Raw genomic sequence first — 6,636 nt, forward strand, 5'->3', positions numbered from 1 at the left:
TTTGGTGGACTCGCGTGCGGTTCGTGTGAGATGTGAGGGCCTCGAGGGGGGCTCGTTCCGTCGGGGGGAGGGAGTGGTCCGCGGGGCGGGTTCGTTCAGTTCGAAAACTCATGGGAACTTTCTATAAAAATTATCATGGAGTGAAAGATGAAATATTGCAATTAGGGTGTGATGCCCGTCTTGCTTATGAACGCCTGTTCACACTGGCACCGCGTCAATCGTTGAGGCGTGTTCACATTGTTTTCGGAATGTACAAGGGCAGAACTTCTAAGGGATGGCCTATTTATAGAGTTTAGGCTTCTTTTGTCTCGGTGATCGTCCCGTATCTGGAATCTCACTGCCTCATACCTTCAAGTAAATACATCGCACAAATTTGGTACGAACACCTTTTCCGCTGCGATCGCGCAGTGTGGTCGTAACACGGTTGATACCACTTTCTCGTCGCCATCAGTTCGTTATGATGAAAGAGGTACCCAGGAAAGGCACGGACGAGCGTATTGAGAAAAGATTAACACGAAAACAAAGTTTGAGGTCATGAGGTGAGAGGCCAGACTCCGGGATTATAAATTCGCCAGGCATGTGAAAACATCGGAGTAGCGCCTCGAAGAGCCCTAGTATTAGCTAACCACGGTACAACATCCGAAGCGGGCCCGTTGTCAGAAAACATCGTCAAACGAGTAATCCCACTAGCTAATGATACATCGGCATGAGATAACACTTATCCCCTCGACTAAATGTTAATGCCTACGAGAGTAGCGTTGACAGAAAACACATCGTTAGCTACGAGCAAACTCACGCACTAAGCCAGGAACTCCTGTTCATAATTCATGTCTCAAGGGGCTGGCTGAATTGGAATGAGAATCCGACTCACAAAAATCTTAAATTCATACCAGATTTATTGGTACATCCGCACAGCTGAATAAGTGCATATTATGACCACCTCGCGCCTACCGCTGACCACATAAATCATCAATTAGAATGGAACCACGACGCGCTCTTCATCGACACTTATTCTGGCACCAACAAGACACACTCCCACGCGCAGTAGGACACGACAACGCGGCAGAGTCCGGGTGTTTGCTAATCCCCGACCGGCTTGGAGGGAGGTCACGTGAAATATCAACGGACTTGCGACGATGACGTTCAAAACCGTTAACCAACTAACGTTAACAACCTCACTACAACACCGCCAACACTAACCTTGCCACAGGCTATCGAATAGGTACTCATTGTGTCGGCACGAGCGCGCTACTATTGATGACGGCATGCTTACAGGTCCACCGAAAATTAATCTAGTGGTGTGGGGACTCAGACTGATGCCATGAGTGCGCGACAAAAACCCTGAACCCTAACTCCTAACAAAACGGCCTTAAGACCCGTAAATCCTACACCCTAATCCGTAAAACACCTAGAACGCGACTACACCTCGAGACGCGCTAAAACCATTAAAACCCTAATCCTGACACTAAAAGCCGCTAATGGGCCTAACACGTATTCTAACACTAGTGCCTGCCACGACTTGCGGTCACCTCCCGTCCCGACTGCGACGGAACCCCCCGCGGCGACGCCCCCGCGGGGGATAGCATAGTTGAGAACACCGAGCCCACGGCGCCCACGAGTCGTGGCACACCGCACAGACGGCCCCGTAAAACAACCACGAACAACACGCACACCAAGCTCGCCATTTGTAAAAGTATGGCCTCTTGTTTTATGATAGGCTAGATAATTAATGATGTGTTGATGTGATTTTCAAGAAAAAAAACACATTTTATTTTCTATTATCACACACCTCTCATAATATCACTAACTAATGTACATTCGTAGTGTAACAATGGGTTATTTCTCAAACCTCTAATATTGAAGTTACGAGAGGGTTCTGGACGTCTCGTAATGTAATAAGGAGGAATTTGTTCGAGAATTTTCTCATTCTCAGTAAGCGGCTACGCTGCGACTGTTCCTGTGTCCCAGGTTTACGAGTGGGAAGTTAATGTAAAGAACCTACATGTTAAAGCTAATCTTTGTTTGCTGACAACGGCTTTTCCAAGGTTAAGCTCCAAATAAATTAACTTGCAAACGGCCACCGGGGGGCCAAAATGCGCTGAGGCGGTCTACTGCGCGCGTTTCGGGCGTATCAGTGGAACATCGTCAGCACCTCTCGTAGTTCTGGGTACGAGGTCCCCTCCCTTCTCCCCTTCCCTCTAGATAGCAATAATGTAATAACCCAACCCAAGAGGATAGGGGCGCCCTATCCTTTTGGGTTTGGGTTAACATTATTGTATTCTACCGCGTTCCTCCTTTCTCCACAGTTTTCTCCGACACCCCCTCCTCCACCAGACTTCTCTCCTCTCTCCTTCTCGGATCCCACCAGCATTCTTCTTCTCCCCCTTACCTCATTCTTTCACATAAGCTTCTCCCTACATGCCACCTACTAGTACTACTGCTAACTTCCTCCTATCTCTCCCCCCTCCCTACACTGGCTCCTTCGCTACCAGCTGTACCGGCGAGAACTAGGCAGAGCCGAAGCGCGTATCGGAGCGGACTGTCGCAGGGAGCGACGACGCGAAATCGCCACGCGCCGAATAGACCCGTGTAGCAGGGGCGTGCGCAAGGCACCACGCGGTGGCGGTGGCGTTTGTAAGTTAAATTTACGCCTGCTAAGCCCTGACTGTTTACCGGTAGCGGCAGGGCGCGGATGCAGGATTTGCTAGGGGGGGTGCAGTGGAAAAGGGCACTGTTGAGATTTTGTTTGGGCGAACCTGAAGCGGCGGTCTGGGCCCGCCGGCTTTGTGCGCGAGGGACCGCAGCAGGGCGAAGGAACCGGTGTGGCGGGTCACCAGGGGGCCTCCACCCAGAAAATTTTTTAAAAATCAGACTCTTTTTATGCATTTTCAGAAGCATAAATGAGGCGAATTTCTTTGTACTTCAAGATCCCTTGTCATAGCAAATGAAAAACAACAGACCAATTCCACGTACACAGGCAAAAATCGCACGAAAGCCACAAACAAGGAAACCATCGAACGATTAGCTTGAAATTAAACTGCCATCAGGAAAGCGATCGGAAAGAGCTACTATGTACACCGCCGCGGTGAAATCAAACTCTGCGATAGTGCAGACTTGAACAGCTTTTAATTACACAAAGAAAGTTGAAATCACTTACAGTGTACGTAATTTATATTATATTGCTTTCCGTTTCCATACATTTACTATAAAACTTGAACTTGCAACTTGAATTTCAACAACTGATATAATACTGACTTAAAACATAACTCAGTATTACTCTTCGCTCAGACAGGGGCGTGTACAGGATTTTAGTGGGGGGGGGGTACAATCGTAACCCAAACACTTGGAGCCCAATCACAGCGCGAAGAGGGGGTTTGGGGGGGCCAACCCGCCAGAAAAATTTGTTGAAATTAGACCCCCCCTCAAGATGCGTTTTCTGCGCGAGCCGAGGGGCGGGGGTCCGGACAACGGCTGTCCCTAGTCGGTAGTCCTGCCTTTGCCTCATATGGCACAGTCGCGCCTTTAATTTAACAGTCTTAGAACGTGACAGTGTCCAGCGACAGGCCAGCCGCCCCAGCCCCCCAACTTCAGTATGGTCTTGGCCAACATCGGGTGTTCACATGTACTAGTCCAGTGATTCAAAATCACACTGTAGACGTGTTGTGAATTGTTATTATTATATTTCATGCGATAACTGCTGTGCCACCAATGAAGCAGGCTTGATACAAAAGGTAAACTATAAACTAATTCAAGCATGTCGGTTGAATTGCGCATCTCCCAAGAATAACACGGCCCGCAAAGTAAATTCTAATATCCATGTGGGTCTGTTAAATTGCCCTTGTGGACTTATTTTAACAGGGACAGTAGGCCTCTAAGATTATTACTGGCATACCAACTGTACTTACTGTAAGGTAACAAATCGTTCTATGAACCCACACGTATTTGTTACCCAGATAACACTAATTTAATTGCTTGATATATTTAATTACACCATCAACGCTACGAAAATTTGAAGCGGCCGCCGCAGAACACCCGCGGCGACGGCCGTGCGCCACCCCGGAAAAAGTTGGCGTATTTGACCATTTATTTGCACGTTACAGACCGAAGGGTCTAAGTCAACCAAAAGTGCAATTATATTTATACTAAATGCTATTAACGGCGATACGATATCATTTTAGGGAACAAATTCATCCATATTATAACTGAACTATATGTCGTTTATAAGATATACAATCCTTGTATTGCTTTTAAATGAATAAATCTAATAAACACCCTCGTCTGTACCCCTTGGCTGGAAAGTGGTTTGCGGGCAAACTTATCATATCGTGCGCGAATTGAGTGGCGGCCAGCAACCCGTCGTTGTATATCAAACTGAGTCGTTAGTTTTAAACATTAAAAAAAAATATTTCTAATGGTGATTGAACCATGAAACTTTTTATGGTGCCGTAATTATATAACGGCTTAAATTAACTGAAAATGACCCTAGAATCTAGAGTAAACTCTCCCTTTAAAAGAACCGTCAAACTTGTACAGAGCAGCCGCTTAAGCGAAGTACTTAGCAGAAGTGGTCTTTGATGAAAGGTGCCTATAAAACACCGGTTGAACACCAAGCGGCCTTTACAGACAGGTGGTGTCCTTTTCTAGAGGTGACCATGATCAGAGCTTTGACTGTTTTGATGGCTTTCATTGTGATATTACAGTTGGCTGACTCATATCCCTTCAGAAGAGCTGCACAGATCACAGCCTACGCTCTCCACAGAGGACAAGCAATTGGTAATTACTCAGAGATATTATTTGGGTTCACATAGGGTCAAAAGTGTTAAGGATACTCTCAACCTTTTGCACGGGTATTGCTCTAATGAATCTTAAACGTTTATTGACGAATGAATCGAATTAATCACGACGTTTTATTAATGAGAGGACGAATATCTCTATGCTCAAGCCCAAAAAAATTCATGAAATTCCAGCACCTAATTATGTACCCACACGAAATTTTGAATTTTATGTAAAAAATGGTCTTTTTGGGAATTTTTTCTCAATTATCCACAAGAGAGTGAGGAAGCAAAATTTATCGCCACAGGTTAAGCAGCAATATGTACCAAAATAGCGCATAACAGAGATTTTTCTTTAAGTTTCATATATTTATGAGAGAAAATGTAAAAAACTGCTTATAAAATCAAGTTGTGTTAGAAATTGGAAATTTTAGCAAATAAAGGGGCATAACTAATAAAATACGGCACTTAATAAACAATCCCTGACGCGCTTTTTTTAAAAACAGCAATATGTTACCATTAAAACGAGTGTAAAATTAAATTAATCAGAGTTGTAATCACAAAGAGCATATCCATTTATACATGCTACTATGTCAGAAATTAATACGGAGAAAATCAGCGCGTTTTTTCTTATTTTTTTCTCGACGAAATGTATCCGAGCCGCCTATGTGAGGGAATGCCAATTTTCATCTCACCATGATAATTTTATAGAAAGTTATGAGTTTTGAATGAAGAAAGCGGACACGAAGAGGAGGCCATTCAAGACGAGCCAAAATAACATCAACACTATCATCATAGTTTCTGGAAACCCATTTCGCAGCTTTATGCTGAATGGTGTCCAATTTAGAACAGTTCTGAAGTCTATAGGGGCACCAGCCTGGCGAAGCATATTCTAATATGGGCAGAACCATAGTTTTAAAAGCTAGGGACTGAGTTTTAGAGTCAGCAAAGCTAAGATTACGCCGTATCATGCCGAGGGATCGGGATGCTTTCTTACAAATATAGTCAACGTGGGCATTCCAGCGAAGATCGTTACTAATAATAACACCCAAATATTTGTAAGTAGGGGTAAGAGATAAATATTTATGATACAGCGAGTAAGTAAAAGTCAAGGGTGATTTGGAGTGAGTAATGCGGAGAATTTTACATTTCTCTGTATTGAATGACATACCCCATGATGTTGCCCACTTCTCAGTACGAGTAAGGATACTCTGGAGGGCTAACTGGTCGCTCTTATTGAAGATGGTGCGGTACAGAACAGCGTCGTCAGCAAAGAGGCGAATAGAAGTAGAAGGGTCAGTTTCGGCCAACAAATCATTTATAAAGGATAAGAACAGCAATGGACCAAGCACAGAACCTTGGGGTATACCCGATGTGACAGCGGCCACATCTAACATGCTGCCGTTAACACAGACAATTTGAGATCTATCCTTCAAAAAGTCAGAGATCCATTTTAACGTAGTACTTAGTATCCAAACCCAAGTGACCAAGTTTGAAACTTAAAAGGTCATGAGGGACCCTATCAAAGGCCTTACTAAAATCTAGGAATACTGCATCAACCTGCCGAGATTTGTCAAGACTTAATGTCCAGTCATGAAAAACGTTGATTAACTGGGTAACGGTAGAAAACCCATGCCGAAACCAATGTCGATGATGGGACAGGATATCATGCCTATCGAAATAGTTCATAACAGAGGAGTAGACTATATGCTCAAATGCCTTAGAGCAAAGAGAAGTCAAAGATATTGGGCGATAATTTGACGCAAGGGAAGATCCACCACCTTTATAAACTGGGGTTATAAGAGCCTTTTTGCAATCAAAAGGAAGAGAACCTAGATCGTATGACTGACAAAACAAATTGTGT

The 6,636-nt window shown here is 44.4% G+C and overlaps 1 long non-coding RNA gene across 1 annotated transcript in view; it reads right to left on the reverse strand.

Annotated features, from left to right (window-relative positions):
* The window catches only part of LOC106812360, a 9,738-nt gene that overhangs the window by 1,289 nt on the left and 1,813 nt on the right, over window positions 1-6,636 (reverse strand). The gene's annotated exons all lie outside the window — the stretch shown is intronic.

The sequence above is a fragment of the Priapulus caudatus genome, unplaced genomic scaffold (genome assembly GCF_000485595.1).
Source record: "Priapulus caudatus unplaced genomic scaffold, Priapulus_caudatus-5.0.1 Scaffold638, whole genome shotgun sequence".
Taxonomy (NCBI): domain Eukaryota; kingdom Metazoa; phylum Priapulida; class Priapulimorpha; order Priapulimorphida; family Priapulidae; genus Priapulus; species Priapulus caudatus.